The following is a 12287-nucleotide window of genomic DNA, read 5'->3' on the forward strand; positions in this document are numbered from 1 at the left end:
GAAGGTTGAAAGGTATTGAAACCACCCAGATGGGGAGTTTCTAAGGAATCAGCCAAGGACCAGAGCAAACAGATGGCTGTTCTCTCAGCCCAGAGCCCCAGCGAGTTTAGCCTTTTGCAAGGTTAGTGTTTAGGTTTCCTTGATTGGAAATCAATCTAGCTCGGTTTCAGCTCTTTCTGTTCATGGTCTGACTCTCTACAAGAGAACTAAAATTTTTATCTTAGAAACCCTCTTCTTGGGCTATCAATCAAATCATTGGATACCTTGTTAATAAGATGGAATGGTAGTCTGCACTGTGGAAAGATATCCTAAGAGAGGTTGTGATAGTTGTAATATTTATGTGATTCTTTATCTATTAGTGTTTCCATGTATATTTTCTCATTTTATTTGCTTAATGACTCTGTAAAAAGTACAGGTATTATTATTCCATTTGCCACATGAAAAAACTGTAATCTCAGAGGGGTCATTATAAGTGGTTCAAGGACCCATGAGGTGGTAAAGTAGCAGACACAGAATTTTTAATCCTAGTTTTGTGCTTTCTTTGTTTAAATTGTATTGGCTATGATAATCAGCATTATTTATTACATATATATTATTAAGCACTGTCCTTAAGTCTTTTCTTATATAGACACATGGCTTTTTACCTTACATTCTTTCCATCTTAGCTCAGTGTGTTACCTGTGAGTGAGGCCCTCCGTGACCACCCACTGATAAATTTTATTAATTGCACCCCTCTTTATACTTCTTACTCCCATCTCTGCTTTAATTATCTCCTTATAATTTATTGCCTAGTATTTAAAGATGCATTTTTTTTCATTGTGAATCTTTCCTAATAGGATGTAAGTTCTATGAGAGCAGAGATTTTTTTCTATTTCATTCCTTGTTATGCCCTCAGTATTGGGAAAAAGTATCTCCATATAGGATATGGTAGGTACTCAGTAAATATTTGCTGTATGAATTAATAATCCTCAAAAACAGGTCTGTGAGGTTTACTGACAAAGAAATATCTTGTCCAAGGTCACCCAACTGAGAAGTTAGACAACCAGATTTTTTTTTATTGGTACACATTTTTATTTATTGGTATATAATATTGTATTGGATTCAGATATACAATGTAGTGATTTGATAATTATACACATTACTTAATGCTTGTCATGGTAACCCTCTGTTGCTATTACCAAGATATTACAATATTGCTAATTATATTCTCTATGCTGTACTTCCATTCCCGTGACCCATTATTTGATAATTTGAGGTTTATACCTCTTGATCCCCTTCATCTATTTCACCCATCCCCCACCCCTCGCCCCTGTGATAACCAGCAGTCCATTAGACAACCTGATTTTTGAAAGCAAATGAATTTAGATCCAGTGCTCCACTATGTACATTCAAAATGTTTCCAGAGCTATGGGACAGGGTACTGCAGAGGCTATTAAAGAACATAGGGGGTCAGGTTCTGTCCTTTTTCTCTCTGTTCCCTCCTTCAGCAATTCTCCTGACTTGGTTGATACATGGAGGTTTCCTTTTTGAATGGTCTATCGTTTTCAAAAAGGAAAGATTGACAAACCACTACACTACAGCACACTGCTGTCCAAAAAATCATGCAAGGCTGAATTTGAATTTGATTTAAAAGAATTGAAAAATATTGTTAGCGGATACTCCTTAAACTTTGGAAGGGGTAAGAAAGTATTAAATGAGTGTTTTTGCAGCAGAGGAAAAAAACTGGTATTTCTTACCTCCTCTAAAAATAAAAATGTGAGAGAACCGAAACTCCTGAGTTTAGAGGCCACGTCAGAATAGTTCATGCTGTAGCGCTTGGTAGACATTGTGGGTACATAAGAGTATGATTTCTGGGAGGGGAAGATTCTGAACATACCTCTGGTAAGTGGTAGGCAGTTGATGAATTTGGCAAACATTTGTTGAGGACTTACTATGTACTTGGCATTGTAGGAAGAGAAACAAAGAGCTTATCCCAAGGACATATTTAAATCACAAGAGACATGTGTTCATATGTTTGGTATATCTTGCTAATCTCATACAGGTGATGCCCCAAAGGACAGAAATACCTTCTTTGGAAAATATTCTTGATTGTATTTATGAGAGGCAGAGTGGTGGTCTAAATGGATTATGGAGCCCAGCTCGTATGGGAGAACTTTCAGTTATGTTCAAATGGTGTATTTTTTTTCTAGAATTCTAAAAATGGGGGTAGATGCAAGATTAGTATATACCTGGATTGTGTTGCACTTTGGAAAAGGTTGTTTGACATGATAGCCTGTGTTCATTTAGCAAATACTGCTTCCTGTGAGTTATCTCATTAAATTTTTACCACAACTATGTGATAGAAATACAATTCCTCTCCTTGGTTTAGAGTTGAGGAAATTGAGACTTAGAGACATTAAGTAATTTCCCCAAATCATTCTTGAATTAGGTGATATGACTAGAATTTTAATCAATGTGCTCTGAGGTTGCTTTTCATACTTTTTCCACTGCTGATTTTTCTATATGTTTTCATCTTTTAAAAGGAAAGTGGTTTATCCTCTCTTGAGAGTATTACACACCGACCAAAGTAAGATAAGTAATACGTCTAAATATTTTAAGTACTATGATGGAAAGTTAGCTGCTAAATGAGGAGAAGACTGGGTTTGAATGCTCAGTTGACAGGTGTAAAACAATGAGTGGAGTGGTGCCTCCTGTACTGTTAGCAACAAGCCTTTTAACTCTAATAAATCATGAGGATATAACTTGAGCCTTATGAAAAAGAGCATTATATTACTAATTGATCCTGCAAGCAACCTAAACAAGATACAAAAGTAAATGAGGTCCTTGATGACTCCTTTGTCTTTTTCACAGTTCATCATTATCCCATTATTAACACCATGGTAAGACAGTGGGTTATAATTTGTGGCATTGCGGAATTTCTCTTGGGTTACTGTATTTTTTGTTGTGTTGTTGCTCTTTTTGTAGATAAGTGCTCCCTAAATAAGAGTGTCTAGCTAATGGATTGAGTGAAAAACTGCAGCTGTTGGACTAGTATGTAGGATTAAAGTTTGACAGAGTGAGTTGCCTTTCTGTCACACACGAGTAGAAGCTGATAACTATTTGGAATTCTCACCGTAGAACAGTGGTCGGTAAAGCTTTTTGTTAGTGCATTTTCCATGAAGAATGTAGCAGATCCTTACCTACCTCTCAGAACTCCCAGGTCCTCTCCCAAGGTAAAACTTTGACAATAATCTGGGATACTTGGAGAACTGCTCAGCCAGCTTCTTGGTGAAAAAGCAGGGTGGACCAGGAGACAGAGAGCAGCCTGACAGCTACCTATTGTGCAATTTAATGAACAGCAGTTTGTAATTTGAAGTATTTATCTTCTTTGTATTTGAAGTAAAATACGTATGGAGTATGTGTTCTGTATGCTATATATATTTGGAATTTAAAATATGTATATATGCATGCATGAAAAGTTTAATTCCTATACTAAATATAGACCAGCTGACTTCAAGGGTACGTATTGTACATTGGACAATGTATGTGCCTGGTATTGAGATAAACTGAGATAATCCTGCCTAAACACACACACACACACACACACACACACACACCTCCTCCTGTATATTCACATATTTTATATAATGTGCTCCTTTTGAACACAAAAATGCAGTATATACCTGTTGTTTACATATATGTACTCTATGCTCATATTTATAGTATTTCTAACACAGTATTCATTTTTAGATTTGTATATGCACCTGAAACCAATAATAGAAAATGGCAATCTCTATCTCCCACCACTACCACACACTAAAGCTTGAATTTAAGGTTACAGGTTTTTTGTGTTGTTGTTTTGGCAAAAACCCAGAATAGTCTATATCCTTGTTCCTTTATTTCCTGCACTGTGTATTCTCTTTGTTTGTAAGGTAACAAACAAAGGGGCTGGTACAGTTTCTCCATCAGCAAAGGCAAGGTTGCAGGCAGGCACAGCTGGAGAGAATCGGTTGCAGCCAAGGAGAGGGGTGGGTGGGGCCTTTGGGGCAGAGCAGGAAAAAACTTGTAAGCTCCCACCGTGCTGTGCATCTCTCCCTGTTCCAGCTGGAACATCAGCTTTTCACATGACTCTGCAATCCATATGTTTGCAAATGCCTTCTTTCAGTGAAGCAGACCCTTGAAAAGTATGGGCTTGGGCTTTTTACGCAAATGCTCAAAACTTCATTTAACTAGAAGGGCATATGTAGAGTCTAAGTCCTTATTCTAAAAGCTACAAAGACTTCATCATGAGAAATGAATAACCTACTAAAAATGGAAACAAGCCAGCCCATTAGGCTCACATTTCCAATATCCTGAAGTTGGATAGTACTCAGAAGTGCTGGCAAGATGGAAGCAGCCAAGATTTCTCCAATCTACCCTCCTCCCTCTGCAATTCCATCCTCCACTGAAAACTGCTGCTCCTACTAGAAAATAAAACAACTTCAAATCATCTGCACTGGCAGAATACCTAAACCAAACTCAAAGTGTATTCTAAAACCTGGTGAGAAATTTAAGAGCGGGGACTATCCTGCTCATCCCTTGGTACAGTAAGAGACACCTGTAGTAATGATATAAAGGGACTAATTGCTGCTAATACCAAGAACTCTTAAATTGATTAAATTCTTTGAGAATCAGGACCCATGAAACAACACATGGCATGATAACATTGGGATCTTACCCAAAACTACAATTTTATTTTAATGTTAAGAGAATGGACAGGTAGGGATCATGCTGAAATAGCTGGTCGTGGGCATCCTCACTGGTTATTTAAGCAGTCTGTAGTTCTTTGAGGTGCTTCAGCATGCATGCTGGTTCTTCTGCAAATTCCTTGAGAAGTCCCACTGTCACACCCACTGATGCCGATGTCAGGCACCTCGAGGGGAGCAAGTTAGTGAATCCTATGGAAACAAACAGCTGATGGAGAGCAGACAAGCCCCAGTTCTTCTGTTTGCAATCCTTCCTGTCATCAGATAGGGGATGAGAAGACCTTCCTAAATCCAACTGTGAGTTAGAGAGTGATATCAGTGCAGCTTGGCAAGGGAACACACAGACCAGTTCAGAGAAGGATATAATAAAATTATTGTGGTTTGAGGCAAATATCCGCATTCCTCTGCTTTGGAACCCACGTGGGAAAGATGACTTTTTGTTGCTTCTAGCAAGTCTCAATAGCAATGCATTTCCCACTAGCACCCAATATTTGCACCTCATCTGAGTGGTCTGTGTGAGTGTTGCTGTTTCCTAATTATAAAAAAAGAAAAACAAAAATTGTATGCCTCTGTGTTAGAGCTGAGAGCTCTCTGTCTGCAGGTGGAGAGGCCCCTAGATGTCAAAGGGTGCTTTACCACTGCCCAAGTATCTTGAAATGAAATCCAAGAAGTGCTGTTTCTCTATCTAGTGAGGTAAGTACATTACAAGCTGGCTTCACTTTTTGAAGGCAGGACCGAGAGAGAGAATGCGCCTACCTCCTAAGATTATCACACCATATTCAAGACTCAGGTGCTTATGATACTCAAGGCCAGCCTTCAACAGCTAAAGAAATCAAATGTGTATAAGATGTTTTCTCTTGGATTGATCTTTCCCCTCAGTTTTAAAAGGGATCTGTGTTGTGGGAATTTTTTACTCCAAATAATACACTACGCATTGGACTCTGTCTTGGGCCAACTTACCTTTCATAATGGGGCCTACTGTTACATACTGTAAGTGAGCTCTGCTGTCATTGAAGAACTGTGTGTCAATCAAGTCTTAAAATGACATGTTATATTCCATTAGAAAGGTAAGTCGAATTAACATTAATAAAGGGGAAATGGAAAGATTTTTTGTTTCCTGTTTCACTGTGTCTCAAGATTGTTTTCCCAAGAATGGGATTTAATAAAAGTCCTTGGCCAGGTTGAGGATAAGGAAGTGTTTAGTAGTAGCAGATTTTTGTTGCCCGGCCAGTGTCATCTTTCCACTTCATTGCTGAGCTAATTGACACTTGCTGGCAAGTGTTTGATTGATATGCTCTTTCAAAGGGCCCCTGAAGAATCTTAAAATGCTCTGGTCAGTTAGCCTCTAAGTATAGGCTAGGTCAGATTTCATCATTCATTTTTACAGAAAACATTTCCCTAGTCCCAGCAGCATGAGATGAGATATTATTTGCATTGGGTGTGGGTTAAATAGACTGGGCTTGGGGGAAATTTCAGGTTCCCAGAGCTTTCCCAACCGGTCCCTACTTCCTCCAGTGGCCCTGATACTTGGAATACTTTTAGTTATCCTTGGAGTTTGTAAGTTAGGAGCAGACATTTGTACTCGTTTACATGGTAAGAGTAAAGGGACTGGGTTTTCTATCCTTTTTCACAGCCTTTCATAGGTCAGTACAGAATTTCTAGGTTCACAAACCCATGGTATTTTCCCCCCTTTCTTTCTTGAATACACTATGCAAGCTCATCTCTGAATTCAGTGTTGGAGATTATTCTGTGTGCTGTGGCCCCTGCTCCTCCCACCCTCCACAGCTCTTAGTCTCTTAATTCTTTATAAGGTCAAGACTAAATTGAACCTCTCTTTCCTGTGAAGGAACTGGCAGTAAACTTTCAAGGTCTGAGCACTTGCTTATTTTGGTTCAAAGGAACCTCACCTCAGGGGCTCCTGTTACAGAGTGAAGTGAGGAGCAGTGGGTTGAAGCCTGCCATTCCCATTGTTTCTTTTGTTCTGATCTGGCTGTTGAGGGTGGAGTAGGGTGAAAAACAGGGCAAGAGCCCATCGAGCCCTTGAGTTGATGACCTTGGCTTTCAGGAGGCCTGGTGTGTGTTTCCAGGACTCTCCTGAAATACCTAACACGAACTGCTGCCCAGGGCAAAGCCCATTATACCCATTAAAGCAAACCTGCATTCTACTTAAAGAAAGAAGCCGCCTCTCTCTTCCTTTTCCTGGAGCGCAGCCTCCTCCTGTGCTCGGGCATGTCAGCACTTGCCTTCTGTTTTTCCATCGCACTCCTCCCCAGTTCAGCCACAGGGGCCCCACCTCTCACAGGATCAGGGTATGTGACCCTGGAGCCCAGACAGCCTTGCACATAAATCTTCCCGGTCCACCTGCAGTTCATCTGTCAGCGGCTGCCCCGCTTCTCTGCTGGATGTGCTATTCCCACACATCCCTCAGACAACCCTGAAACCCCTGTGGGTCATTGGAAATTCTGATTGGCCCTATTCCATCTCTAGGTCTTCATCTATCTTGTCCTGTATCATTGTCTGCCATGCCCAGGCTCTGCTCTACAGAGCCATTTCATGAAGCCTGAACTAGTAGTGGATGGACAGCCATGTCACAACTATGGCAGCTGCCACCTTTTCTAAAATGGTGTTCTTTTTTTTCTTTTCTTTTCTTAGCAAGACTTACCCCAGAACAGCTACCCTAGAGGGAAGTCAAGATAGGAAACGAGAAAGGCCCAGAGTTTGATTGGCCTGAACTGGTTATCAGTGATATTTATAGGTTATCTGTCCTTTTCTAGAACTGAAAATGGATTTTTCTAATATGGCAAATAGTGGTATATTGTAGGAGGGTAGATGAATACAGTAAAGAATCCTTTTAAGTCTCTCTAGATGCTAGGTACTACATTAAATAAAAGTGCATATACAGTAGTTCAAGAGCATGGATTTGATCTAATTATTCTACTCATTAGCTAAGTGACCTTGGGCAAGTTAATCTGTCAGAACCATCTATAAAAAAGGCATATAGCAATTACCAGGAGTTTTTGTGAGGAATAAAAGGCATCATGTAAAGTCATGTAAATTTTCAAAGTGCCCAACGCATAGTAAGCAATCGATACTAATTACTATGTTACTGGTTTGCTGGGGAAAATGAAATCCTTAAATAGGAAAGATGAACAATACAAAGCAGGATATGAGTGCACAGATGATGGTAGGTCCTACACGATGGTGGAAAAGAAGGGTCTGAGAAGGCTGCAAAAAGACAAAATTGGCCTGAGACTAGAAGAATGAGTAGAACTTAGATAATTTGATCTAGAAGAGGTCACATTTTTCTGGAATTTGGGAGAGCTTTTATAGAGAAAGCAAGTGATGAGAAGAACTGGGCTCCTTTGCCTTCTATACTTACTCAGCATGAGCCCAGGCTCACCCCTGAGCCTTGATTTTCTGCTTATAAACAGGGAATACCTGTTCTCCCTAGCTCCCAAGGTTGTTGGAAAGCACACATAAGATGAGTCATGTAAAAATGCTTTGAAAATGATAAAATGTGGCAGAAGAATAAGTCATCATTAGATCTTTGAGTTTAGAATGGACCCCAGAAGAATCCTGAGCAGCCTGAGACAGTGATAAGTAACCTATACAACATGGTGCTCTAGAAGAGGAACTGGCAGCCTAAGTAAAGCAGCCCGGCATTACCGCATCCATGCTGACGCCTCTCCAGTTGCCGAGAATATGTCTTTAGAGATTCTCCCTTCAGAGTACCCTAAACAATAACTGATGCCGGGGTTCTTGTTTGCAGAGCAGAAGAATGAGCTTCACAAACAGTCAAGGTAGGAGGGCAAGGTACAGGCTTTTATTTAGAGATACAGTGAAAGGACAGAGCTCCCGGCTCACGCCAGGAGGAGACAAGAGAGTCCGTAGTGGTGTGTTGTTTTATAGACAGTTGAGGATTTTTCGAGAACATGAAAAAACAGGGGTGTGGACTTTAGTGGTCCCTGAATATTAAAAATTGACTTAACTGTAAGGAATTTCATGCCTTGATTTCTCTCTGGGACACCGGCACCTTGGTCTGGGAGCTTATCAAAAGGCTGCCTGCCCAGCCCCCAAGGTGGGCTGAGGTATTGTCTACTTGCTAAAGAATCTTGCCTCTTGAACTTCTTGGGTGTTAAAATGCAATCTTATCTTTAAGATGGAATTCTTCCTGCCTTTAACCATGCCGTCTACAGCTGGGTCTGCATGCTGTTAGTTGCTCAGTTTGCAGAATCACCTTGTCAGATCTGGAGGAGGAAAGACAGCACATAGGCCTGGGCCTTTTAGTATGCTAAAGTGAATCTTACACATGATTACAAATGATTAGCATAACAAAACATGTGCTACTCTTCTTTATCTGGGGAACTTTAACTGATTTCACTGAAGAATGATTCTAGAGCTCAATGTCCAACATAGAGTTTTAGCAGGGTGATTTCCTTGCATGTAGTTACATTGCTCTGACTGCAAATATCCTGCCCTGCCCCCTCCGGAGGCCCTCACCCTACTCTGACTACATCCATGGTCCCTGTCTCATAACAACTACAATAAGAGTAACTGTTGTTACTCTTGTTGTCATTGCTGTTTACTAACCATTTATTTGGCCCTTGCAATATGTTGCACGCTCTGCTATATACTTTACAAACCTTATCCCTCTTAGTTCTCAAATAACAACATGAAGCAGCTATTATTATTCCCAGTTTAGAGGTAATTAAGTTGAGGCTTAGAGAAAAAAATTTGCCTGGTTCCATTTAGCTAGTAGATGGCAGAGCTGGATTTAATTTATTTGACTCCAAAGCTTAAGTAAGCCCTTTGTGCCAATTTGCTCTTATTCTAAGGAAAAATGCCCCCTTCCCCAACCCTGTGCCAGGTTTCCTATTTCCATAGGATGAGTTAAATGAATAAAATGGTTAATATTCAGGTAGTTCACTCTCCCTTTACTTACAGCTGGGCTGTATTATTGTAAAATTTAGACCCCACGTATTTCCCCATTACCACCACATGCACTTCCTAGACCAGAGCTGCATAGAATAAGAATAATCCCTTGTACTTACCCTGGGCTTTGCAGTCATTGTTTCATTTGAACATCCCAGTAAGCCCTGGAAGGGGTATTATTCCTATTTCACTCACAAGGAAACCAGGGCTAAGGGAAGTCCAGTACCTTGCCCAAATTCCCAGTTACTAATTGGGAAAGCTATCTGGAATATTAGAACTGTTAATAATAAAAATAACAAGGGCAGAGTATTTCTTATATCCTCTATATTGTGTGAAACATGAAACAATAAGAATGTTTTCTACTTGAACTTTGGAATGCATTACGGTGATATTCAGAGATGTTCAATATTAGTGCTTGCATATACTTAAAATTATTTCTGTGTCACATACATATAAATAACCGAGTCCTAAAACTTGCTGGAAAATGAAAGGTTTATTCTTGAGTAATAGGTTGGAAATGAAGGAAAAGGAGATCCACTATTAAATTCTTATCACAACACAAAGGTTTTTGAATGTCAAATGTTAAACTTTTCTACATTCAGTAGGAACTTTGCTCTGAATCTTCAAACCTCTAGGGTACCTTTCCTGTCTGTGCCTGTCAGCTTCATTGTTATGTATTTTAAATAAAGCTTTTTCTAACATTTAAAACTCCTTACGGAGTTTTAGGAAGAGAGACATAAATAAAGTGTGTATTATGTCTTCGCATTTTTGTTTTCTTTTACCTTTTTCTAACTGTGTGCCCACCGCATTCCAATCTTCAGAAGAATAAAAGCTAAGGTAAAAAGAGCTTTTAAAAAGGAGGCTCTGGGGAAGTATGCAAATGACAGAAATGTCTATGGGAAAATTAAGGGAAGTGAAATTCAGCAAGAAAGAAATTCATTGATGTTGTGATGAAACGTTGTCACTGGAGATGATGACAAATTAGAATCCGTTCCCATGGGGACCGGCGCGCTACCTACTGATCATTTGACCCATGGCTGGATGTAGGCTAGCCAAAGAATTGACCCAAAAGATGACAAGATGGTTTTAGTCCCCTTGTCTCATCAGCATTCAGAAACCCCTTAGGGATGAAGGGGAGAGGATAAAGAAGGATAAAAGATGAAAGCTGAGCTGTGGAGAGAAAAATGTTTTTAATTACACTGAGGAGGATTGTGGGTCCACCTGTAGCTTTTTGTTGAGGATGTCCTTTGTTTTCCCCTGTCTGCAGGGATCATGGTGGGATACAGACCCAGAATTTGTCTGGCCCCTTGGAAGGTTCTGTGTTGGTAGCCAGACCTTTTCAGTTTAAGGGATACATTCAGGACTTAATCTCTCTGTGGGCTATCGTTACTCTAATAGATTCTGTTATGCTTGCTGAGCAAACGGGATGTGGTTGGCATGCTAAGAGATTGCTTTTGGACAGTGGAAAAAAATGAGGTTTCCGGAGTGAGTCACTATCACATTCCTTGTCATAGGGCACAGGGAGGTCATCTCAGGCAGTGGGGTTGAGGGAGGCCAAAGCATCCCCTGGGAGTTAAGAGACCCTTTAGCTCATAGGCCTCAGTTTCTTCACCTGTAAAATGGGAATTACAGTTTCATCTTACTACCCTATGATGACATTATTGGTGAAAATCGAGAGTAAAATCTTGAATTCTAAAGTTTACTTCCTTGAGGAAGGGACAGTACATCCACTCTGTTCCCCTTCCAGGTTATAAACAAACAAACAGACACCCTGGAGTAATCAGAACAGTTTGAGTTAGTTTGATATAACTTGTACCACAGTAGTCAGGTAATAGTAGGTGGGCATTGTTTTTGGAGAACACATTATTTCAAATTTGGCCCTGTCCCTTTTGTACATTGGTAGCAGAATTAACAATTCTAAACTTTCTCAAAGTTTTGTTTTTTCATGGGAATTATGAAGAATTCTAAATATTTTTAAAAATCTGATTCTTACCACAAAATAATGAGCCTGTGTATGGCTTATGGTATTCTGCCAAGAATCGCACAGCATTTGTTAAAGTGGGTTTGAAAAGAAATGGGGGCAAAGGGGTTGGTCTCTGTGTATGACAAAGAGAAGCAGTATCACCTCAAGGTTGAAGCTTAGGCTCTGAAGCCAATACTACCGGGTTAGGATTCCAGCTGGACTACTTACTAGCTTTGTAACCTTGAACAAGTTATTTAACCTTCAGTAGTTAGTACTTACTAGCCAGTTTTTTTTTTTTGAAGGCAAGATGGGGTGTCACAACATGAGGAGTTTCTGAGTGAGAGGGGTTAACCCAAGTGGAAGGAACTGGTATGTGAGACCTTTTGTTAATTGTCATTGTGTCTGGGCTCTGCATGTGAAGTACTGCCTCCACTGATAAAAATGCAGCTTGAGGCCCACCCTCACCAGGGAGAGGGACTTCTGACAGGCTCCCTTCCATCAGCAACCCCTCCGCCCCCAACACGCACCACAGGCACATGTGTGTGTGCACACACAGACACACATACCTTCCTCCAAAGAACATCGCAGTAACAGTAACTCCCACCTGCACATACCCACACACCACGTGCCACACACACTTGTGCACACGCATGCACAGACCTCCAAGG

The 12287-nt window shown here is 40.3% G+C and overlaps 1 protein-coding gene across 3 annotated transcripts in view; it reads left to right on the plus strand.

The window, feature by feature from the left end:
• Positions 1-12287, plus strand: part of CACHD1 (cache domain containing 1) — a 212995-nt gene that overhangs the window by 93987 nt on the left and 106721 nt on the right. The gene's annotated exons all lie outside the window — the stretch shown is intronic.

The sequence above is a fragment of the Manis javanica genome, chromosome 4, assembly GCF_040802235.1.
Source record: "Manis javanica isolate MJ-LG chromosome 4, MJ_LKY, whole genome shotgun sequence".
Classification (NCBI taxonomy): domain Eukaryota; kingdom Metazoa; phylum Chordata; class Mammalia; order Pholidota; family Manidae; genus Manis; species Manis javanica.